Raw genomic sequence first — 14,382 nt, forward strand, 5'->3', positions numbered from 1 at the left:
TCCTATTATATCATGGACCAGGGGACCATAGACACTTTGAAAGGGAATGTATCTGCCTCTCTCACACTTCAGCCTGCTTGTGGGATGGCTTGGCCCAGACAGCAGCAGGCACTATGTCTTTTCTCAATGTTCTGCCTCTTGACATAAGCAAGCGGTCCGTGGAGAGAGTTATCAGAGGCCCTTGTGATGGATGCATGTCTTCTTATAAGCTGATAGTCCAGGGGAGAGTCCCTTCTAAACAAGAAAGGGAACTGAAGGCAGACTGGCAGCAGTTCTAATGTCCTACAAGGCTGTGGCTAGTCCTGTGAGCTGGACGGCTGGGTGTGAGGCAGGACGTCAGGCAGGGCCATGGTGAGAGCATCTCACATTTATTGAGAGCCTGCTGTCCTCTGGGCACTGTGTTTTCCTCTCACCATCCCATTTATCACTCCCAGTCATGCTCGGCTTTATGGTTGGAGCAGTTGAGGCTCAGAGGGGTTACATAAAGCACCCGAAGACATATGGGCAGGAAGTGGCAGAACCTGGATTTGAATGCAAATCTTTCTGGCTGTTTCCATATTGTCTCACAGCCTATCCCAGCATCGTGTGTGTGTGGGGGGGGGCGGGGGTGGTGGTACTTAGGGATGCCCTCTTCCTAAGGATGTGTCCTGGGGCTAAGTCATTATTGTTGGGGGTGCAGGGAAGGGACAGTGGATCAGGAGGGTCTCAGTTTGCCTCTGGCCTGTCAGTGGGCCACCCTTCTCTCCTCTGTGATGCAGGCTGGCTTTACCAGCCTGCCCTCCTCCAGCCTGCTGGGAGCCTCCCGTGAGACAACCGATCTGAAATCTTCTTAGGGAGGACACAGGGCAGGAGAGGGAGCTGAGGCTCTAAGGGCAGCTGTGACCAACTGCCAGCAGCCACTGAAGGAGACCCCAGGCCTGGCACGGCTACAAATGGGCTCAGCTCCAAGGGAATGGAGAATTGGGCCACATTTGCCTGGGCTGGGTCAGAAATGGCAATTCCTGAGCCCATGTGACCAGCTCCCATTTGCATGGCTGAGGAGGTGCCTGGGCTTGCTGTGCACTGCCTGGCTTTCATCCCTGCTTTTTGAGGCACACATCAGCCTGGGCAGCTCTTGACCCACAAGGTGGACTCCTCTGGGCCAGCCACGGGCAGTGGCCACCCTGTCCTGCCAGGCTGCAGAAAGGCCCTGGGCCACTCCCAACTGGAGCCAGTGCTCCTGGAGAGAGCAGTGACCTGGACCAGCAGCCCTGCGGATCCCCGCTTGCTCCTGCACTCGCCTCCTCCTTGCAGTGACTGCAATGGGAGTGGGAGGTGTCAGAGCAATTAGGTGGAAACTCCTTTCGCGCACCTGTAATTTTCGAGCTCTCTGAATCTCATTAGTTCCCGGGCTTTCCTGCTCTGCCTTCCTGTTCTTTGCTCACAGCAAATCCAGGGGGCAGCCAGTCATCCTGTTGCTGGCAGTGATGATGAGACCCCAGGCCGGTGGCACAGAGGCCTCCCTGGGAGGAAGTCCCCTGTTGGGCACCCAGCACTGTTCAGGGCCTCCTCTAGTCCTGTTCTACTTTAGGCCTTACCTTCTCATTTCTGTCTGCTGGAGCAAAAGGCTCTGAATTCAGAGTTGGGAATTCTCAGACCTGGTCTGAGATTTGTCTGCCCCTGATGATGATGGTGATGACGATCATGATAATACTACACTAATAGTAGTTAAAAAAGCTACGATTTACCAATTGCCTGTTCTGTACTAGGATTAATTTAGACCTCATCACATCTAATTCTAACAACATCCCCGCAAGACAAGCATTATAGTCCTTTCATTGAGAACACAAATACTTAGAGAGATTGACTTTCTCAGACTCAAACAGCTGGCAGGTGACTGAGCTGAGGTTTGTACCCATGTCTTGATGACTAAGCCCAGCTGTGTCCAACAGGGCATCTTGACCCAGTACTTCTCAGAGCCCCAGAGTTACTTATTCAGAGGCTTCCAGAGCTGCCAGAACCCCAGATCATTGCAGCTCCCTCATCCTGGCAGTGAGGAGGCTCAGGCCTCTGTGCTAGTGCCCCACTCCTTGGTTCTACCCCTCCCTCCCTCGCTGTGGCCTGCAGAGATTCCAACTGCTGCTTCCTTTCATCCAGAGCACCTCTTCTGGGCTGAGTGCTGTGGAAAGGGACAGGTAGGAAAGGAGACTCAAAGTAGTTTGACTCAGTTTCTCCCCAAGTTTCCCTTTGGAGACCCGAGAAACACATCTGGGAAGTGGATGGGAAGATGAGAATAAGTAAGCAAAATTGGGAAGCGTGAAGGCCTTGGAAGTGCGGAGGATGCCGGTCGCCCCAGGTGGTTCAGGGAGTATTTCTGTTTAGAGTGGCCTATGGAGGGAGTGCTCTCCTGGCATGCAGGCAGAGTGAGACTCTGCTAGACTCGACTCTTTCTTCTTCTCTGAAGGAATCAGAGACTGAAACAAGGATGGCTTCATCAGTTTGGCCATAGCCTGGAAAGACTGGGAAACCCAGCAGCTCTCTGGCCCCTGGGCTCACAGAAGACACAGTTCTTGGAAGCAGTCATCCCTGTCTGTGATGACTGACCTGCCTCTTGCCAGTCTTCCACCCTTGCTTCAAGGCTTGCTAATCATCAGCTCCACTGGGAGATCTTTGCAGGCTGCCCCAGAATCATAGCTCCAGGCCTTTGTTCTAGAACATCTATTGCATTGTATTACACCTATTGCTTCATATATTTTTCTTCCTTTTCTTCAAGACAGGAATGTGCACTCATTTAAGCCTGGGATGGCCTCTTCTAATGTGCATATTCAGTTCCAAGAAATATTTAAACTGTCACTAGCATAATTCAGCATCCATAATGAGTTTATACTCTTGTGTATTGAGATCAGATGACTTTCCTGTCTTGTAGTTCATATTATTAACATTCTTCTTATCATTTTGCTCTGCTTAGTTCTTTTTTTATACATCTTTGCCTCTCACTCCCTTTTTCTGCCTTGGCATTCATTTGTTCTTCAGCAAATGTCCACTGGGCATCTACTGTGTGCCAGGCACTGTTCTAGGTGCTGGGGATACGGAAATGAACAAGAAGATTGATTGGCTAATTTATTTGAAAAGCACAGAATTAGGGTTGACTCAGGGTGAAGCTTGATCTACTGACTCAACAGTGTCACCCCCAGAGCTGCTATCTCCATGGGCACTCACCCTGTGGGTTAACTGAGTCTTTGGGGTGCTGTTTCCTGGACATGCCTCAAGACTTTCCTGAATGAACAGTTCATCTGGTAGTGAATGAGGCCACACAGGCTCCCGCACACTTGTCCCTGGTGTGGGAGCTGCCTTCTAAGGTTTCATAATGAGAACATGCTTTTTTAGGGGAGCAGGTGTGTGGTAGACTCTGGACTCCTACGCTGCCGTCTTCTGATGATTCCCAGAGACTGCACCTCTCCGCTCTGGTTGGGCTGAGGCTGTTTTTGTCACCCCACAGGGCAGTGTTGTTTGTTCCTAAAGCAGAGAGACATCTGTCATCCTCACTGAGCCCTGACAGATGCCACAGTCAAAGACCCAGCACATGCAGTAGCAGCGGCGGCAGCACTGTCATTGTGGCGCTCACACACACACACACAGACACACTCATTTCTTCTTCCTGGTGGGCAAACCTTCCTGCCCCTCCCTGCCAACCCATGCTTCCACGCCTACGAGATTCAAAAGAGGGTAACAGTGCAACTGCGGGCCTGAAGCACTTGCTGGACAGTGAGGACATCTCTGGGTTGGGGGGACAGAGGTGTAAATGGGGTAGAACCGGAAGAATATTCCTCCTCCTGGGTGTGAACGAGTCTCCTTTGGTCTCTGCAGGAAGTGCCTTGCCCAACCCCTGTTACCCTTAGGAGCAAGAACTTGAGGAAATGGTGTGGGCATATGCACAAAACTTTTTAGCATGAAGGGGAAACTGAGGATGCCCAGCTCGTTGTATAAGAGAGCGAAGGTTTGACCGAGGGTGGCTTCTAAAGCAAAACTTAGACAGATGACGACAAGGATGACGTGGCAGGATCAGAAGACAAAGAAGAACCAGGCACGGATTCACTCGTACTCGTAGGAGGACCTTGGACATATTTTATGTAATACAGAACATTTCCTCTTTTAGGATTGTAAGTAGCATCATGGTAGATGTTACTGGAAATTTTATCACTCCCACCCTGTGGGTCTTAGCAGGAATCATCCTGAATGGTGTTTGTGGACTTGTTTTGGAGAAGTCTGTGTTGAGGGCAGAGGTGGTAGGACTTTGTGTTCAACTTGGCAGGCTCCTGGAGGGAGAGAGTGGCCTGGGACAGGCATTAGAGGGTCAGGCCCTCTGGGCTTAAAAGAGAAAAAGGAAGAGGGGAATGTCTTGGAGAAGGAGGGGCCAATCACTTGTTAGGTCCTAGGCAGTGTCTTGGTGCCATGTAGTAGAAGGCAGGTGGAGGGAGTAGGGAGGTATCAACCTGTAGATAACATCCTGTTCTAATGGGTGGGTGTGAGAAGGTGGGGGAGATGCTTTGAGGCATATTTAATCATATCTCCTACAGACAAGTCAGTGAATCCCACTTTTTACCATGTAGGCTTATCAAAGACCACTAGCAGAGAAAGACTGGTCTAATCCTGAGGGTTTCCTTGGAGGATTTCCTCTTAGTGTAGCTCCTCCTAAGGCTCTGGGATGTTGGAGAACAGCCCGAGAGAGAGGACCAGTTCGATGGCTCTCAGCTAGGTTACGGGAGTCGTGGGAGTGGGTGGGGGATTATCAGCTGATTTTCCCTGCTTTTCCTGAACATCCCTCACTGCTTGAAGGAGCTGTTCCACTTGTATCTTTTTCTTATATTGTGCTTTGGCTCAAATATTTATTTAGAAAAAGTCCTCAAGAACTAAAACCTTTCTTTGTATCTTGAATCAGATCATTTGCAAGTTCCCTCTGACCGTAAGCTGATTTTGTGACTTGGTGTTCTCGAGACCCCCGGTCCACTTCATCTCATCTTGCTTTTGATTTTTAAACCATTCTGTCTTTCTTAAGCTGACATTTGAATTCCTAGGTGGTTCTTTCTGCATTTCATCAGCTTACAGTTGTGACTCATCCTCCTCATGTTGTTTTAAGTCATGAAGAGACTCTGAATCCAGCAGGAAAACTGAGAGCCGTCTTTGTAACAGTGAAAGTTTCTGGAATCTATAAAACATCAATTTGTATATAGAAACTGAAGTTTAAGAAAGACAAGCTTTTCTCTTAATTTAAATTATTGCATCTCATGGGAAATTTAATTTTTTAAATAAATCACATATTCCAATAAAGCAGAAAGCTTTGCTAGATACGCAGTGAAGATGTTTGCTTTAAAAATTGTTCTTTATTCAGCTAGAGAGGAACCAGGGAATACAGGAAGATAAAAAGTGCTGAATGGAATATACAAGACAAGGTTTTGAAATCAAGGCTAAATTAATCATCTCTCCTTTTTAGTGGGCTATATCTAAGCAGAGGCTGGCAGATCCTCTCTGTCAAATTTGAGTCTGTTATTCTCTACCAGAGAATGCTACCAGAATGACTATCTCAGGGTCCATGGGTGTCAGGATCTGTTAACTGATGGAAATCTTCACCTGAGGGAGTGCATGCATCTTCTGGGGTCTCTTACATGCAAGTGAGACAACTATGGCTCAAGCTGCTTAAGAACCAAAAAAATGGGGATGGGAATTTGATGGCTTGGGTAACTGAAAAGCTTAGGGTTAGGCTTCTCTTCAGGCTTAGCTGATTCCAGGCACTCAAATGATATCCTTCAGTCTCTTGCTGTCACTGGTTCACTCCATTCCTTCTTCCATATCTTACCTCTGCTTTCTTTTGTGTTGGTTTTATACTTGGGCAGCCTTCTTTTATGTGGATTTCCATAACAGAATCAAATGCATATCATATTGGCTTCTTATCCTTGGCTTTCAATAGAAAGATAGATTCTCTTTTACATATTGACATACAGTAGTTCCAGCAAAAGTCCTAGAACTCACTCTCATTGGATCAGGTTGGTTGGCATGTTGCTTCTGAACCAATCACCATGGCCGGAAAGATAGGTCTCATAGTCTTACTGAGCAAACCTGGGTGGATATCACTCCTGGAGATGGAAGGTGGAGGTGGGGCCATTCTTGAAACAGAGGGATTGAGAGTGGGGGATAGGGCATACCAGAAGGGGCAATGAATGCTAGTCAGGTAAAGATAATAGCTATCCACTATGATATGGTTTGGTTGGGTAGATTTGAGGGACCAGTCCTGGGGTGACCCATGTTTTCCCAGCTGATCCCATTGGGTGATTTCTTCCTGTTTGATTTCCTGCAAGGTACCTCAGTTGTTGGCATGATCCTCCTGCCATCTTACTCCTGGATGTTGAAAGGCCATGCAGTGTCTAATTTACCAACACAGATATGATCCAGAAGGCAAAGACAAGTTCTATGCCCACACTTTTCCAACTGTAGAGTTAAAAAGTTATTTCTATCCTCCAGGCTTAATTTTTGGCTATCAATATTGAGCTAAAGACTATTGAAGATTTAGAACATTATTTATCAATTTAATTTTACTATAATTAAACACACTTTAATGAAATTCCTGTAGCTGCCATTATTGATATTTTTCACAACAATCCTCTGAGATATACAATTAGCCCTATTTTATAGGAGAGAAAACAGGGTCAGAATGCTAGAGAACTTGTTAAAGGCCATGCAACCTGGAGAATCCAACATCTATATGCTTGTGCTAGGTTTGATGCATATACAGATGAAATAAGACATTCTCTGCCCTTGAGCTGTATGTAATTGCTCTGTGTTTATAGTTACATAAAAGAATGAGTAATATGCCTCTATGGGAATAAAACAGAAGGAAGTGATTAATTTTACGTAAATGTAGTCTAGGTGACAGAAAGGGACATTAGAGATGGGTCTTGATGAGTGAGTAGGAGTTTCCCACATGGATATTGTCTACAGGGAATCTGTTTTTTTACTGAGTAATGCATGAGTTTTCTATGAGATGGAGCTGCCAATTTCAGGAAATGTAATGTCACCCTTGACTCTGCCTTCTCCTTTTACCAGAGGGATAGCCACAGAGATCTACATTCATATTAGTTTAGAGTCTTTCGTTTTCTAAGACTAGAACTCTTAACACAAATAGGCTTAAATAATAAAGGGGATGTATTTTCTTATCTAATTGAAAAGCACAGAATTAGGACTGACTTAAGGCCAAGCTTGAACAGTCGGCTCAACAATATCACCAAGGATCTGGCTTCTTTCCATCTCTCCATTTTGTCTTATGCTATCTTTCATATCCTTTGGTGTCTTTATCAAAAGCTGGCACCTTTTAGGCCCTAATATGACCAAAAGAGCTCCTGGGGCTAGATGCTTCCTTCATCATGCCCAACAGAAAGGAAATGGCATCATTTCCAGGCACTCTCAGCAAGACCTAAGAGTCACTCTGATTGGACTGGCTTAGGTCACATGCTCATCCCTGAACCCATCACTGCTGCCACGGGACAGAGAACATTGATGAAGTTGATTTCCCTGAAGCCACATCGATCCCCAAATGGAATTTTGCAGACTGATGGAAGGAGGAAGTGGACAATGGATGCTGTGTTAGTCCATTTTCACACTGCTGTTAAAGACATACCTGAGACTGTGAAGAAAAAGAGGTTTAATTGGACTTACAATTCCACATGGCTGGGGAAGCCTCAGAATCATGGTGGGAGGTGAAAGGCACTTTTTTACATGACAGCAGCAAGATAAAAATGAGAAAGATGCAAAAGTGGAAACCCCTGATAAAACCATCAGATCTCATGAGACTTATTCACTACCACGAGACCAGTATGGGGGAAACCACCCCGTGATTCAAATTATCTCTCGCTGGATCCCTCCCACAATACATGGGAATTATGGGAGTACAATTCAAGATGAGATTCGGGTGGGGACACAGAGCCAAACCATATCAAATGCTCAGAAGGCATTTGTTGTGGTAAGGCATCAAAGAAATGTTTACCAGAGCACTGAAGTTTGCATAGTCTCTTTTTTGGGCAGTAAAGGTTCTACACAGCTCCAAGACATAATCTTTGATGCTCGGTCTGTGACAACTCAAATTCTAGGCTTTTCCTTGGATAATTCAGCCACTGAACTACCTTTTGCTTCCCTCTGTAGTCTCTTTTTAGTTAGTACTCTGGACAAACTTGCTTTGACTTTGTCCAAAGACAACCATTCTTTATTAGTATATGATGAATTTTGTGGACAGATAAGAGTGTTATGGGCATGATGGCATACTTACCATACAGAATGATCTAAAACTTTGTAACAACTAATGTCCTAGGCCTTTTTCAGAGCTGCTTTCTTCAAAGGGGGCAGCAGACTTGATGCCACATTTTCTAAAGCTCTTCCCAACCTCCAAAACAGCCTCTTTTCTTTCTGCTGAGGAAGCTAAATTTACTTTCAGTCCTGAAATGGTGAAATAAAGGGGAGCCTCCCAGATGTCTCACACCGATAGGAGGAAGAAATATCCAAAGCCATTAGCCAGTGGTGACAAACAGTGTGTGGATTATGACGGAGGCAGGGTGGCTGGAGAAAAGACTGAGTGGTTGGAGACAGGCAGGGAGGCCTGAGTTTCAAGTCCTTACCCTGTCACTTTCAGCACTTTCGGATGCTGAGACAGGCAGATCACAAGGTCAAGAGATTGAGACTATCATGGCCAACATGGTGAAACCCTGTCTGTACTAAAAATACAAAAATTAACTGGGCATGGTGGCACGCACCCATAGTCCCAGCTATTTGGGAGGCTGAGGCAGGAGAATTGCTTGAACCTGGGGGGCGGAGGTTGCAGTGAGTGGAGATCACACCACTGCACTCCAGCCTGGGTGACAGAGGGAGACTCCATTCCCACCCCTCCCCCCCACAAAAAATAAAGAGGCAGGATGCCATGGGGTTGAAGAAAACAGGCCCTGTAGCCAGGCTGCCTGAGTCTGAATCCTGCCTCTACTGTTCACCAACTCTGCCTGGGTTCATGTCCCAGCTCTTCCACTGACTAAGCCTGAATCAAGAAATAGTCATTGAGTTCTAATCTGTCATTCAGGTAATTGCATTCTTATGTTTCCTTTTGTCATTTGGCCTTCCAACTTAGTTGGGATGATGGTGGCTGTCGCTTTACCTCTTTGGCCTCAATTGTTTCATCTGTAAAATATTGATACAAGTAATGTCCACATTATAGGTTGTTGTAAGGATTAATCCTCATTTAACTCATTTACAAGTTGTATGTATTTTATATCTATATTATATAACATATATAATATATACTATATAACATACATTATATATTATATATAATATTATATAACATATATTATATATTATATATATAATATTATATATATATACTTTCATATTTGTGGAAAATACTTGTAACAGCATCTAGTAAGCACTAATGATGTGGATAGATAGATATATCTTGTAGGGTTGCTGTAAGCCCTAGAGACTTTGCATATATATTGTCTGGCAATAGCAGACACTGGATAAATCTTAGCCATTATTAATAATTATTATGTTGATTGAACTGTTTAATAATAATGTGATTCATCTAAATAGAGCTTTATAGTTTCTGGAGTGCTTGCTGCCAATATGATCCTTTTTGAGCCCTACAACCACTCAGTGATGGGGCTCCTATTCCTGTGTCCAGTGGCTCTCGGGGAAGGGTTGGATGCCTTTCCAGGGTCTCCTGGCCAGGTGGTCATTAGCAGGACCAGGGTGTGAACCATAGTGAGGAGCTTCCCAGTCCAGGGTTTGTTCCACATCCTCTCTTCCCCCATTCTAAAGGCCTCCCAGTCATTTGTCACAGCCTCATTTGAAATGCCTGTGCTTCTCATCTGTAATATCCTGATTGTCCCATTAATCTCCTTTAAGCTTCATGAAAAATACAAAGGACTGGATCAGGAAATAGTCACCAAGTTCTAATTTTGCATTCAGGGGATTGTTTTCCATGGACGTGAAGAGATTGATGTTTTCCATTTGGCCTTTGGCTTTCCAACTAAGTTGAGGAGAGATGTCACTTTCTAAATTATCAGCCAGTTTACAAGGTGGCATCTATATTTTGCCTCTAATGTGTCTGTACTTTTGTTGCTTCTCTATCTTCATATCCTCCTCTCCCTAGTAGGTGTTCTACAGTACTGCCCAGAGGGAGTGGTAAGAAATTTCTTTTGATAAGTCCTTAAAAGCCTAGAACTTCCAGTCACTTCCTTTTGCATATTCCTTAGACCCCGACCATAGGCCAGTGCTCACTACAGAAGGAGCAGTGTTTGTTTTGTGAACATACACACACACACACACACACCCCACCCCCATACTCCAAGGTCCTAAATTTTAGACTTAGTTCACTCTTTAATATGGTAGCCACTAGACACAAGTGATTGTTTAAATTTAAATGAAATTACAGGTTCAGTTTCTCTTTGCATTAGCCACATTTTGAGTACTCAGTAGCCATGTGTGGTTAGTGGCTACTGTATTGGGCAGCACAGATAGAGAACACTTCCATCAATCAGAAAGTCATATGGGACAACATTTAGCATAAAGGGGAAAGGGAGCAGGAATGGGCACATGAGTGTAGTGTTCTGTTAAGTAGGATCGCGGGCCAACAGATGTGAAGTAGTCCTCTTAACTCTCTGCATGTATTTCCTCTGTGATTTACAAAGGACCACTAACCAGGAGAAATAAGAGACTATTGTTTTCTGATCCAACACCAGCATGCAATGAAAATAGGATATTTTTCATTGTGTAGGGAACCGTCAATGCATATTTTGTTATCTAATTTGAACCCTGCATGTGGACAGCACATTTCATGTGGTTTAGCCCATTGGTGGCTGGCACAGGTGTGGCCAGAAAACCAGCATAGGATCTTGTTTGTGTTTAAGAGAGGAGTTCAGGAAGACTATTCAGGCACATCGTCTGACAAGTCTAGTGCTGGTCAAACACTCATAAATATTCCTATCCAATCTGAACTTGAAATGTTCTTGTTGTGGACAACTTTGGTGAGCCAGTCTACTTGAGGAAAATCCAATCTACTAGTTTAACTTTAAAAAACATGCACTAGAAACAATTAGAAGAACAGGGTTGCTTTTAAAGCTATCAGGATGGTGTTTGCTGCTGTTTTGTTGTTAAATATCAATGGGTTACTCAATGGTAATAGATCTAAAGAGATGAACGTTGTTACATGAATATTGCAAGAAATCCGTGGATCTCTTGGGGACCCTCCAGATCTAGTTTTGAGAATGACTCATATAAACAATTTGCAGAGTCTAATTCATATACTCAGACTAGGGTTCTGAATTCTTTTCCCCCTGGGAGGAAGGAAAAACAGGATAACATTGGTTATCTGGGGTAATAAGAAAGCAAGGGGCAGACTATAGCTGCCCTAAAATCTGAGATCTGAGTCATAGAGCCTAGTTCAGGGAAGGGCTGACATGCCTGCTGAAATGGGCTTATCCAGCTGCACTCAGAGCTCTAGTGAGTATCAGGGTCATTATGTTCTAAATCATCTGTGGCCAGCTTACCAAACAGGCTGGAGTCTGGCAGAGAATATCTATAGAATTTTCCACAGATCAGAACTTCTGGTCTTCCAGAAGGATAAACTTCCCCAAATATCCTGGTAGTCTTGAGTTAATTTTGGCTTCCTGGGAGTTTCTGTCCTTGGTAAGGGTCATATTTTCATTGTCCCTTGACCTTTAGTCTTCTCAGAGTTGACTGGTAACATTAAAATGAGCATGTCTTCACTATTGTCACTTATGAAGTTCTTTAAAAAATTTATAATACCCTAAACTTATCACAGTAATTAAAGCAATAATATCTCTTTACATTGTTGCAGTCTTTTGGATGAAGTCCCCTGAAAGCATTGTCCCGGTGGTTTTCAAACTTTTTTCTTTGATCTTTCAGAGTCTTTGTTCAAATGACATCTTGACTAGACTCCAACATATAGCGCAGATAAAAATGGAGTTGTGACTGCAGGGAGAGAAAGGGTGGAGCCCAGCTCACTGGACCTCTGCCTCCACCCCCAAACCACCCCCTAGCCTTTGAGTCAACCACTGAGTCACTGGTGAGCAATCCCTGTGGTTGCCCAGTGCATCATCCCACTAAGTCCTCATAATCACCAGACATGATGGTGAGGTCATCACAATGACTTGGTGCTGCCCCTAGAGGTAGGAAGGCAGCTGAAGAGGGGAGAGAGACCCCCCTCCCCCATACAAGAATGGTCTGTGATAATGTGCATGCATTGGAAAGGACTGTCCAAGGTCCCTGGTAGGTAGGGACTGGAATTTTGGCAGTGTCTTTTCTAGAGTAGAACGAATTTCTCAGTTGAATTTGCTGTAGTTCTCTGAAGGTTTCTTTGGCCACATTAGAATTTTTGAGCACTGGCGTCCATGTAGACCAACTTCAAAATGGCTGTGTGCTCCACTCAGAGATTCTGCTCTGAAGACACGCTGGAGATTTTTTAGCCTATTCTGAACTCCAAGCTGTTCCAGTTTCTCTTGCTTTTCAGAGGTGTGAGCACCTGAAAGCCCCTGCTCTGGTCTATACCCCAGGCTCAAGATTCATCCTGCTCACTCAGCCACTCATGCTGTCACCAGAGATAAAACGAAGTGTAAGCAGGTGCATTTGATTCTTGCACAAGAAATAGTTATCCTCCAAAGACTTGTTCATTCTTGTGCCTGTAAAGTGTGGTGTGCCCTATGCATCAGTATTCTTGCCTATGAAATGGGCATATAGGCTGAACACAGTGGATCATGCTTGTAATCCCAGCACTTTGGGAGGCTGTGGCCAGTGGGTCACCTGAGGTCAGGAGTTTGAGACCAGCCTGGCCAATATGGTGAAACCCCATCTCTATTAAAAATACAAAAATTAGCCAGATGTGGTGGCGGGTGCCTGTAGTCCCAGCTACTTGGGAGGCTGAGGCAGGAGAATCGCTTGAGCCCGGGAGGCAGAGGTTGTGGTGAGCTGAGCTGAGATTGCGCCACTATACTCCAGCCTGGGTGACAGAGTGAGACTCCATCTCAAAAAAAAAAAAAAAAACCAGAAATGGGCATATAAATAAATCTACATGAGACTCACTGGAGTTTTAGAGCTCTTTAAAAACATAGACAGCAACAAGTTTTTCCAAATAAATGTTGATTCTGGGCCTGGACAGTTTGAGTGACTGGCTTCTCAGAGACAGTTACTGCCATCCATGCTCTTTAAAGTTCCATTGCTCTTATTCTAGGCTTGAAATCAAAGAAACCAAAGCTGTGGTTTCTTGTCTGACCTTGGCTAATGATTTTCTGATTGACTCTAGATGCAAAAGAACTGCTGATAAGTTTCTTATAGGGGAAAAAAGATGGAGAGATAAGGAACCGAGTTCATTTCCTAACCTCAGTTTCCCTGCTTACTCACCCAGTGGGTTGGGAACCACTTGCTGGGTCCGAGTTTCCATAATCACCATAGAAATGGAAATGATATTATCCTTTTGCCCAGTCAAGGGGAGGATGGATGAATGTCTTAGTCTGTTCAGCCTGCTATAACAAGATACCATAAACTCGGGGGGCTTATAAGCACATTTATTTCTCACAGTTCTGGAGGCTGGAAAGTTCAAGGTCAAGACACCAGCAGTTTTGGTGTCTGGTGAGGGCCTGCTGTCTGGTTCATAGATGGCACTTTCTTGCTGTGTCCTCACATGGTGGAAGGGGCAAGGCAACTCTCTGGAGCCTCTTTTATGGCCTCTTTTATAAGGGCATGAATCTCATTCATGAGCGCTCTGTCTCCATGACGTTATCACCTCCCAGAGGCTCCATCTCCTAATATAATTACATTGGTGGTTAGGTTTCAACATATGAACTGGGGGTAGGCAGGCATGAACATTCAGACCATAGCAAGGAGAATTCAAGGATTGCATTAAGAAAGTAAGTTGCCGAGCAAAGGGACTCATCTTCAAAGGCCAATACAATCTTTATAATCTTACGAAAAGCTTTCCTGGTTTTAGAATTAGCTCCAAGGAATTTGGCACTAGATTTTAGATTTGCTCAGAGAAAGAGTGTGAGAGGGAGAGGGATGTGGCTTTGTGTGGAATTCCAGCACTTTCGTTTGCAAAGATATGCCCTAAAGAACAATGGCAGCCTATCCTCAGGACAGAAGCACTTAATTTTGTCTAATTGTGTCAATTTCTAGGAGTCATTGGGAAATTCAGCAGCTAATGAACATGGCCCTGTTCTGTCAGGTCCCTGCTGGAATATTTAAAATTCTGTTTTTCATACTTATCAGCTAAGAGAATTACAGAAATATATTTCTGGAGCCTGTTGGGAATAAGAGCAGAAATATACAAACCTTCTTTCAAGACGGATCCCAGCAGCC

General features: G+C 44.7%; 1 protein-coding gene across 50 annotated transcripts in view; it reads left to right on the forward strand.

The window, feature by feature from the left end:
- KCNMA1 (potassium calcium-activated channel subfamily M alpha 1) overlaps positions 1–14,382 on the forward strand; it is a 755,234-nt gene that overhangs the window by 270,975 nt on the left and 469,877 nt on the right. Inside the window, exon 1 of one of the 50 annotated variants that reach the window (XM_025395862.1) lies at positions 12,211–12,643. The exons of the other annotated variants lie outside the window; for them this stretch is intronic. The gene's annotated coding sequence lies outside the window, so the exon portion shown is untranslated. Of the gene's footprint in view, positions 1–12,210; positions 12,644–14,382 lie in introns of those variants that run through there. 50 annotated transcript variants of the gene reach the window in all.

Source organism: Theropithecus gelada, chromosome 9, assembly GCF_003255815.1.
Source record: "Theropithecus gelada isolate Dixy chromosome 9, Tgel_1.0, whole genome shotgun sequence".
NCBI classification, from domain to species: domain Eukaryota; kingdom Metazoa; phylum Chordata; class Mammalia; order Primates; family Cercopithecidae; genus Theropithecus; species Theropithecus gelada.